The 11,160-nt window shown below is 45.5% G+C and overlaps 1 long non-coding RNA gene across 2 annotated transcripts; it reads right to left on the minus strand.

Moving 5' to 3' along the window:
* Window positions 1-298: 298 nt before the first annotated feature.
* Window positions 299-10,223, minus strand: LOC142826811 (uncharacterized). 2 transcript variants are annotated; one of them, XR_012901066.1, is made up of 4 exons: window positions 10,111-10,223; window positions 6,593-6,782; window positions 2,673-2,857; window positions 299-1,258 (listed from the first exon to the last, which is right to left on the minus strand). It is a non-coding gene; the product is annotated as an uncharacterized LOC142826811 (long non-coding RNA). The 2 variants fall into 2 exon arrangements; XR_012901070.1 differs by having other exon boundaries at window positions 9,681-10,217.
* Between the last annotated feature and the right edge of the window lie 937 nt (window positions 10,224-11,160).

Consider the following 11,160-nt stretch of genomic DNA (forward strand, 5'->3'; position numbering starts at 1 on the left):
AGGTTGGAGTAAGACTCTTTGATTTGTTTCATTAACCCAATGGCAACCCTACTGGAGAGGCATAAGGAGGACCCGGCTATGCCGATAGCTTGCTAGGCATCAGCCATGCAGGCACAGCACCACCCAAATGTCAGGCAGAGTGTGCCTATGCGGGCACGGCTTGTGCGTGCATGGAGGCCCACTGACAACTATGCCCTGTGACCTGGAATTGCTCATGGTAGGCTTGTTCTCTTACTCCACTGAAACAGCTTCAGCAGGAAAGACTGAGCAAATGCTTCCCCTCCCACCAACACGCACACTGTAACTATCACCTCAAGTTACTCCCAACCCCTTACGTTCAGTCACTTACTCCAGGTCAGTGGATGCTCTCAGTCTTACATGAGAGACAACACAAGCAGCCAATTGCTGTAGTACGCGTCTCTAGTACAGGTTTGTTAGCTAAGGAAGAGTGTGACAGATGGGTTAAAGGAGGCAAAATATATCAGCAGGCAAGTCTAAGGTGGTGACTCCAAAGAGGTAGCGATTTGGCAGGTTGCAGGGCTCCCCAGGATAACTTGAAGATCTCCACCTTCCGGTTTAGTTATTCAATCCTGTTGGAATACAAACTGTCCAGAGTTGCAGGATGATTGCTTTAAACCAGTCCTTACAGATCCTGCACACAGAAGACAGTGTCTTCACCCATGTGGGTTTTGATGAGTAGCAATTTCGGATTGAGTCTTCAACAGTGGAAATTCACAAAGACCCTTGCTTTGAAGTTAGCATTCTAATTCCTTTTGCATTCACAAGTCATTTAATTACAGTGATATACATAATGCAATTGCCTTCCATTACACTAGAATAACGATAGCGTGAAAAACAACTAACATTTCATTAGTTTTCATGTAGTTTACACATCAAACCTCTCATCTTAGCTTAACAGACACTTTGATCCTGGGTTATCCAGGCACAGGGTGTATTATCTGATAGCAAACAAGTTATAGGTACATGAAGACAGTATCATTCACAGATCCTCAAACTAAATTAACACTCAAGTGAATTAGTGCACTTCACACTCTGATATTCATACACAAGTGAATTATCTTGAGACTTGCAGCTGGCATCTGGCCTATGAGTCTGCTCTGTATGATGGGGGTATGACACTATCCCATAGCTCAGTGGTTAGAGCACTCTGGGGGAGGTGGTAGAGTCCTGTTCAGGTTCCTTCACCATCTCCTGCTCTATCTGCCAGGCAAAAAGCTGTGCAGTGCGTCCTTTTGGTCTTAAAAAAAAAAAGCATAGGTACCAAAAGCCAATAGGTTCCCAGCTGAAAATCACTAGCAAACATAACTCCAGGCTGCAATTGGTGCCTAGGACACACCCCTCTCATTGGCTGGCTTTGGCAGTTCCCAGTTGGCTTTTGTGGATCTCTGTCTAAGGTACCTTTCTCTTTCCATTCATTGTTTTGGGAGCCTAGACTCCCAACCAGGGCTCCCTATAAGTTGTGCACTTGGGCGGTCACCCAGGAGAGATTTGAATACATGCCCAGATAATTAGCAGAGCACCCACAACTGGCTGCATGCATTTCTACTGGTGATGTACATCCGCACATGCCTCAGTGCACATAACATTTACCAAAAACTGCCTTTTGTCAACAAAACAGCAAGAGCATTCACGCTGCAATGCATCTTTTGTCAAGAAAAACACCCAGTTTTGGCAACAAAAAACTTCCACCCCACAGAGACTTTTCTTTTACCCTCCCTTTATTATTGACAAAGAACCAGTGTGGACTCTGCTGGTTTTTTTTTGTCAACAGAACTGGCTTTCACCAGTATCCCACAATGCCTGCTTGCCCTGATGGCTGTGCTCAGTGTTTCAGTCTCTGCTGCCCTGCAGGAATGCATTCCCTACTCTTCCAGAGCTCCAGAAACTGACAGCTGAGTGAGTTGCTCTATTTGGGGAACGAACAAAGAGCAAATCATTAGAATGCTCCTGTTCTGCCCTGCTCTAGGAACACAGTGACAGGCAGACTGCTGCTGCAGGGGGAGGGCTAGAGAGACTGCTGTGCTGGTTTGACATTTCTCAGCATGGAGAGCTCACAGAGCTACTCAGGATGCTGCTCCCAGTAGCTGAGGATGCTGTGGGAGAATTAGAAGGAATCCCAGTATCAGCTCTACCTTCCCACAACACTGCACTGTGGAATACATACCCACAGTGCACTGCTCACACTGCCAGTGATGGTGCCCCCAGTGTGGAAATGATCTGTTGACAAAGCGAGCAAGTGTGAACACCCTCTCGCAATTTTTGTTTTGTTGATTTTTGGGTGTCAGCATAAGTTGGTCAACAACATTAGGTAGTGTAGACATACCTTTATGTAGAGCAGGTTTTTCCAGACCTTGAATCACTGTAACAGCTTTTGTTTCTAAACTTTTTCTAACTTTTCAATATCCTTTTTGAACTGTGGACCTGAGAATGGACAGTGTTCCAGTAACGATCCCCCCAGCGCCATATAGAGAGGTAATGCCACCTGCATACTCTCCTTTGATATTCCCTGGCTTAGAGAGCCAATGATTGCAGGAACTCTCATAAGCTATGGCACTGGGATACGCACACCTGGATTAGCCTGGCCTGGATATGAGCATACCTACTACAAAGCTGCACCTATGTTACTGTCTCCTCACTGGTTTTGCACTTACCTGCATGGGTGTATCTCTCATGGGTCTTTGTACAGAAAAGCTCTAGGAGTCTTTCTAAATCAAATGCATCAATTCCAGGAGAAAACTCATTTGTCCTTCAGAGGAAATTGTAGGAAGGCATCGGAGAACTACCAGCACTCAAGTAACATTGTCCGTCTTCTCATGCAAAGGGGGTGGATTCCAACCTATATTAAAGCAAAATCTGGGTTCTAGTCTGTGTAAGCTAGCCAGACATAAAAATCCCTCAAGCCTAGGTCAGAGGGTTTCTCCCTCCACCCTCCCCTGGAATCTGCACTCCCAGTAAAAGCCTGGACGAACTGGGCAGTGTACATATACCCTTAGCATCACACAAAGGCTACATCTAGACTGCAGGCTTCTTTCGGAAGAAGCTTTTGAGGAAGAGATCTTCCAAAAAAACTTCTTCTGAAAGAGCATCCACACTGCAAAAGCCATCGAAAAAGCGATCTATACTTCTTCCTGGAGGCCTCTTCCCTGTCCACACACACCTTTTCCCAAAAGAGCTCTTTTGCAAAAAGGATTCTTCCTTGTAGAAAGAGGTTTACCGCTGTCAGAAAAACGCCTGTGTTCTTTCGACTCTCTGTCAAAAGAACACAATTGCAGTGTGGACGTAGGTGTAGTTTTTCCGGAAAAACAGCCGTTTTTCTGGGAAAACTCTGCAGTGTAGACATACCCTGAGTTTATGACCTCTAAATACCTTCCACAATACAGCCCTCCCTCTTGTAAGTGTGACCTACATTCTTTGTTCCTAGGCATACGAGCTTGCATTTAGCTGTATTAAAAATACTGTTCAGATGAGCAAACCTCAGTAGTCTCCACTGATATGTGTGTTATCTTTAAAGGTCACTCACAGGGATTTTGTATTTTCTTCCAGATCATTGATAAAGATACTGACTTACACAAGAAAAGGTCTATGTAGGACCCCACAAAAAACAACCCCATTGGATGACAATGCCCTAGTTAAAATTAATTTTTGTAGTTACGTTTAATATGGGCTACATAGATTTTATATAATGTTCATTTTTAATCAGAGTGTTATATAAGACTAAATCAAATGCCATTGGGAAGTCTGAGAATATTATGTCATCCTTAGCAAATGTGTAAAGTCATTAAAAAATATATCAAGTTCATTGTATGGAATAGTGGTCTTTGTCAATTATGTTAGTGGACATTAATTAAACTCTGATCCTTTAATTCTCTACTGTGTCCCATATCAGCTTTAGCCTGATTTTGCCTAAGATCAATGCCAGGCTAGGAGGCTCGCAATTTCCTGGATCATCTGGATTACACTTTTTAAAAGTGGGCATGTCATCCGCTTTTTAGATTAATTGATACCAGCAAATAGCAATTGGTTGGTCATCGCTCAGTTCCTCATGTATAGGAGAGCATACTATTAAAAAAATCCACAAAGTAATCTCTGTTGGCATAGAAGCCAAAGACTGAACTAGACATAGGAGGGAGGGGACTGAATTGCTCTCATCCACACAGTGGAGAATGAGATAAGGCACATTTTCCCACTAATCCATGTGACCATAGATCTTGTCAATTAATGTGACATTTTTTAGGGAAGAACCAAGAGAAACCCCAGAGAATCTCTGCCTCTATTTATAGTCTGACTGTGACAAGGTGGAGCAACCCTGTCACCCCCCACTAGCGCAGGACGAGGAAGGGGGGGAGGAAAACGGCACGGCGGGCCAAGCCACGCCAGGCGCGCAGCTGCACGGCAGCGCGCTGCGGCATCAACCTGCACCCGAAGGGGACACCTACGTCACGGACGCACCCGGGCACGTCACGGGGGAGGGCGACCCGGAAGCGCGGCACTTAAGAGCCACGGGGGATGCCAGATGGGGGGGCCGCCTGGAGCAGGAAGGTACGGGCGAGCACGGCAGGCATGAGGGGGAGAGTGTAGGAGCGGCCAACGAATGGGGGCTGGCGGAAGGGGTGAAGGGCGAGTGCGCCGAATGGACGGCAAGGCAGGGGGGTACGGGGAGGGCTGTGACCGGTCCGTGAGTCGCGGCGGAGTGTCCCAGGCCCAGGGCGGGCCGTGGAACCCGAGAGCATGCGCGTTTGGGGGAACATACCCCGTCTGCTACCGCCGAGAGCGTTGCACTCGGCGTTAGGGCCCTGGGCCGGGGTCCGGAGAGAGGGTGGGCCCGGACCCCCACTCCACCCTGGGGCGCATAGTGACAAACGTATCGGCCACCCGCTGGGTGACCCGTGACACTGACCCTATCAGAATTCAAACAGTGAAGAGAGACAGAAAGTTTTCCTGTAACTTTATTTCCTTCATTCAGCTTCCAAGTCCATAGGACAAGCCGCCTTGCACATGGTCCTATTGCACTGTATGAGCGCAATGTGTAACAGCTTGCTGCTTTAAACAGAGGGTTACCCACACTGTTCAGTTTAAACACAATACTGGATTAGTTTGGATTGAAGTTTGGGGACCCAATTCAGGCCAAAGAACTTTAAATGGATAAAAAAAATCCTGTGTACTCAGACACGGGGAGCAAGAACAGCTCTACAGAGATGCAGACTTAGGGTATGACCACACAACCATTTTTCCGAAAAAATTTCACTTACATCCACACTGCAATCGTGTTCTTTTGAAAAAAATTGAAAGAATAGAGGGGGTTTTCCAACATTGATAATCTTCTTTCTACAAGAAAGAAGCCCTTTTCCAAAAGGGTGCGTCTAGACTTGCCAGCTGTCTGTACTGGCCGCTTGAATTTGTGCAAGAGCACTGACTTTGTAATGTACAAAATCAATGCTTCTTGTGCAAATACTTTCATGCTCCCACTCGGGAAAAAGCCCTCTTGAGCAAGAATACTTGCACAAGAGGGCCAGTGTAGACAGGGAAGAACTGTTTTGCAGAAAAAAGCCCTGATGGCTAAAATGGCGATCCTTGCACAGAATCACGTCTAGACTGGCCACGGATGTTTTTGCGCAAAAGCATCCGTGCCAATCTAGATGCGCTTTTGCAGAAATACTTTTAACGGAAAATACTTTTGCAGAAAAACTTTTCCGTTAAAAGTATTTCCGCAAAATCATGCCAGTCTAGACGCAGCCAAAGAGTTCTTTTGGGAAGGTATGTGTGGACGGGGAAAAGGGAGGTCTTTAGCATGAAGAGGAAAGAGGAAAAAGCACCGATGCCTTGGTGGCCATTCCGTCCATAGTAATCACAGCTTACATGCAAGATAGTGTCCATTCAGTGTGGACGCTATCTTTTGAAAAAGCAGATGGTTTTCTTGATGTGCTTTGGCAGTGTGGATGCTTTCTTTTGGAAGAAGTTTTTTCAGAAGATCTCTTCTGGAAAAGCTTCTTCTGAAAGAAGCCTGCAGTCTAGACATAGCCCCAGAAAGGGACAAGTGGAACCCACCTACACAAGCAAGGAAAGAATAAGGGTTAGGTGAGCTGTCTAGGGGCTAGTGTTGTTGTACCCTCTTCTCTCTGTAGGTGATGTGCCTATGGCTAAACAAACATACTGGTTTGAATACACTATTCTCTGTCACTTCACTCACAGCAGACTACAGAATCCTCTTCAGGGGCTAGCGTGCGGGCCAACCTCTGTTGGACAATAATACCGTTGGGAAACAGGGGGCTGTCAAATGTGGCGCAGTCACATGTGGGGTAATCCCAGGATTCTACTCACATACATGCAGATGTAGGCCTGTCACTTGAGGGGAATGCTCAAAGAGAAACCAAGAGGTCACAGGTATTGCTCCCCCCGAGCCCTAGCCAGCAGAAGGCTGCTTTTGAAGATACAGCTATACCAGTTATCAAATTAAATAAGTTATACCATCAAAAAAATTACTTTTGCCTGTGTACGTGCATCTAGACTAGTGGCCGTGCTAGTATAGAAGTATTTAAAAAAACACTCTTGTAGGCAACATTACTATACTTACAAAAGTCTCTAGTGCAGACCCAGCCTTAGGCAGGATCAGGGTTGCTTTAGTGGGTGACTTCAGAATCCTCAGGAAGCATGAGTCTTCTCTCCTGGCTGGCTGAAGCTGCAAAGGCCTCAGGCAATTATCACTCAGTAATTTGAGCTGATTATTTCCAAAACACACTCAAAAGCCAGAATCAAAGTAAGCCCTAACAAAAGGGATGAGAAAAGACCAGTAGCTCAATTTCATTTTTCCATCCTCAGCTGATGAGCCTGCAGACAGGCCTGTACAATCATATTACACCCCTTTGTTTCACAGAGATTCATTTGCTACAGAATGAAGTTGTTATAGCACTTACAATATTGGTAATATACCTGCATCACTTAGCACTGCTTACACTTTCCAAGCATATAAAGTTGTATAGCTTTGATGATGATCACATCATAAATAGCAGTACCCCCCACAGCATGACACATTGATATCCCTTCTTATTGTTTCCCTGTATGTAGGAGTGAGCCAATCATCTCTTTGAATTCATTAACAGGAATGTTGTGAGCAAGACATGAGAAGTCATTCTTCCATTTTACTCTGGGTTGCTTAGGCCTCAGTTGGAGTATTGTTTCCAGTTCTGGGCACCACATTTCAAGAAAGATGTGGAGAAATTGGAGAAGTTCCAGAAAAGAGCAACAAGAATGATGACAGGATTAGAGAACATGACCTATGAAGGAAGACTGAAAGAATTGGTCTTGTTTAGTCTGGAAAGGAGAAGACTGAGAGGGGACATGATAGCAGTTTTCAGGTATCTACAGCAGCTCCCCAAGTTACAACCACCTCCACTTACAACCATCTGCACGTATGACTAAAGCGGTCGTAAATGCAGATCCAAGTTATGAACGGTGATCCGTGCTTACGAACAGCGCAGTCACCATGTAACTCTATGGGATCTGAGTTATGAACATTTCGAGTTACGGACTACGTGTTGGTTCTTAACTTGGGGAGCGGCTGTAAAAGGGTGTCACAAGGAGGAGGGAGAAAATTGTTTTTCTTGGCTTCTGAAGACAGGACAAGAAGCAATGGGCTTAAACTGCAGCAAAGGAGGTTTAGGTTGGACTTGAGGAAAAACTTCCTAACTGTCAGGGTGGTTAAACACTGGAATAAGTTGCCTAAGGAGGTTGTGGAATCTCCATCTCTAGAGATATTTAAGAGCAGTTTAGACAGACATCTATCAGGGGTGGTCTAGGTGGTACTGGGGGAACTGGACTCGATGACCTCTCGAGGTCCCTTCCAATTCTAGTTTTCTATAACTCTATGATTCTTTGAATGAGGTGTACTACTTACTTTAAAAGTTAATCTTTAAGCGTTCACTTAGAAATGTGGGCATCTATTAGACACAGGAACATTTACCTTCACTGTGCCAGAAGACGAGGCCCAGTTACTTCCTGAAATGCAGTGTAGACGGGTGCCATGCAAAGCAAAATAACTGAATGGCAAACAATTAATCAAAGAACATTCCTGAAGGAATCACTGAAGTTACCTATGAGCCACTTGTGAAAGGTGCTCATCAGTCCCCTGAACTGCCATTGACATTAGTGAAGGCCTTCAATGCTGTTCAGAAGGACCCAAGTGCCTTGCGGGATCAGACCATCTGACTTCTAAGTACCGTATCCAAATTCCTTCAAAAGACTACCAGAAAGCCTTGAAGTTAAAGTTGGAAGCTCTTTCTTTGTCTCTGGTATGACTAAATAATAATAAAGTTCTTCTGTACCACTTTATGTCAGTATGGGTATGTCTACACTACAGAGGGGGTTTTTTTGGAAAAAACAGCCATTTTTCCAAAAAAATTCAATTACGTCCACACTGCAATCACATTCTTCCAAAAGAAAATCAAAAGAACAAAGAGGTTTTTCCAACATTGGTAATCCTTATTCTACAAGGAAGAAGCCTTTTTGCAAAAGAGCTCTTTCTGAAAAAGGTGTGTGTGGATGGGGAAGAGAGAGTTCTTTCGAAAGAAGAGGAAGGAAGAAAAAACACAGGTGCCCTGGTGGTCACTCCATCCATAATAACCACAGCTGAAATGCAAGAAAGCATCCATTCAGTATGATCGCTATATTTCAAAAAAGCAGATCGCTTTTTCAATGCACTTTTGTAGTGTGGACATGCTCTTTTGGAAGAAGTTTTTCTGGAAGATCTCTTTCAAAAAAGGCGACGAGGAGTCCTGTGGCACCTTATAGACTAACCGAAGTGTTGGAGCATAAGCTTTCATGGGCAGAGACCCCTCTTCCAAAAAAAGCTTCTTCAGAAAGAAGTCTGCAGTCTAGACATAGCTTAAATGACAAAGCACTTTAACAAGGAGGTCCCTATCATTATCCTTTTTTACAGATAGGGAAGCTGAGGGCCAGAGAGATTAAATAACTTCCCCAAAGTCATCCCGTAGGCCACGGGCTGAGTCAGGGGTAGCACCCAGGATTCCTGAGTCCCACATCAATGCTCAGTCCACTAGGGGTTGTGCACAATGTCAGTAACCATGCTTACAGTGACAAGGCATTGTTTTTCCAAAAGCGTATTATGACTTGGCACTCGGGCCTTGTGGACATCAATACAGCTCTGCACCAGTTTCCCAACATATATGTCTGCTCATTGTAAAACAGAAAGGAGATAAGGAAAAAGCATTTTCCTCCATTTCTCTTCCACCCCCATTTGAGAGAATGGGAGGGGGGAATTTCCTTTTAAATAAGCTTTGGTTGCATAAGCCTCCAGTACATCCAGCAACCCACTGCCCATCCGCCCGCCTTCTCTGCCTGCTCCTGACCTCTCCTAAATGAATCCTTAAGAAACTGAAAGAGCTTTAAACCAGGTCCTAATTAAAGGCTCACTGTAGTAGAAGTGCTAGCAGCAGGATTTCAGAGGTGATTATCTCTCTTCACTGTGATTCTCTCTTCTTCAGTGAGTAGCTATTTTCCCTAAAGGAAAGATATTAGCTGCACTTCTTCCCATCCCCCTGACAAAGAAAAGGTTTTTTTCAAAACCATTTGAAAAATGGAACTTTCCCCCCTCCCCCGTTTTGGGAAAATGAAACAAAAGGAACCCTGTAACAGCACATCCTTACCTTAAAGGCACCCGGAGATTCTGGTCACAGCACTCCCTGAGGGCCTTGTCTCTGGCACCTCCTACGGAGCCCTCCCTCAGCTCTTCAATGCCCTTTCCCAGCCTTTACCTTTTTCTGACCCCCCATCTAGCATCTTCGAAAGGCTGAGCCCTCCAGCCAAGAGACCTGAAAGCCCAATCCCTTCCCGGGTGACAAAGTTTCAAACAGAAGTACAAGCCAGTCTTCAAGCCAACACCCCTCCCTACCTTTTCAAGCTCTGCTGTAGTTCCCTGGGGTACAGCTCTGCAGCAAGCCTTCCCACCTGACCCAACACACTGGGGCTGTCACAAGCCCAAGCCTGTTGACCTAGAGTGGGATACTCACTGCCATGGACTGCATAGACATAATCGTTATTGGCCCTACTTCAAGGCCACACTTGGAGGGGCCTAACCTGTTTCTGTAGAGCTCTTCCTGCATGGCTTCCTGTCAGTTAAACCTTACTCCAGAACGTCTCTTCCCCCGGGAGACCTGTCTCCTCTGCAATCTTTCCTCAGTTGCTGTCATCCTCTGCAGCTATGGTCTGAATTCCAGTTTACTCAGCTGGAATTGCTAATTGCCCCTACGTGGCTTGCTCATAGGTAAGGATGGGCCATGAGCCAGACTGAGCCCAGCTTGCCTTAAAGAGCCAGAGAAGGCAGTGACATACTCCTAACTCCAGCACGTATCCATACATTTGCCACCTGACAGGAATTTGACCTGCCTAGCCAGGTTCTTTTATGGATTGGCCCATCACCAGAAAAATAAATTGATCTGATGAGTTTTTAACATGGGTCTAAAGATTTGCGTTATAAGCACAATGCATTGGAACAGCTAATGTGAAAAGTTTCTGTGCTGCACACTGTTCCCACTGCCACAGTTTAAGTGAGAACAGATCAAAACTGTTGAAAATACAGCAGCTGTTCGCCTACCAACATGCAAGTGCACCGCCCGTGTGAGAGAAAGAGCAGGCCTGAGTCATGCGAACGGGAGATGTGTAATGTTACCAATGTCTGTTCTCATTCTAGATGTAGTAAGAGGCTGTTGTAAGGGGGGAGGGATGCAGAGTTGCCTTGAGATTCAGGACTGGGGTTGTGGCAGACCTTATGGGGGCAGGGTGCTACTGATTACCCAATGTTTAGGTGAAGGCCCTCTGAACTAATCTGTACACCTATGCCACACAGCTAGCCCTTTGCACCCCTCAGGGACCATTTCCCACATTCCAGGGCACACTGAAATTACCCTTCCAGAGGAAGTTTAAAGTGGACACATATGCTGCAAGTTACTTTGCTGTGCCATTGCTCCTACTGACTCCCACAGACTTCACTGTGGAGAGAGATGGCAGCAGCAGTAGCTTTGGGCTTGTTGTCTGTTCTGTCTTACTGTACCAAACCTTATTTCTTTCATCACTGAAAGGCTGCAGGGTCCTACAAGTGGAAAGCACAAGTGCTGCCCAAGCCAGTAA

Source organism: Pelodiscus sinensis, chromosome 1 (genome assembly GCF_049634645.1).
Source record: "Pelodiscus sinensis isolate JC-2024 chromosome 1, ASM4963464v1, whole genome shotgun sequence".
Classification (NCBI taxonomy): Eukaryota; Metazoa; Chordata; order Testudines; family Trionychidae; genus Pelodiscus; species Pelodiscus sinensis.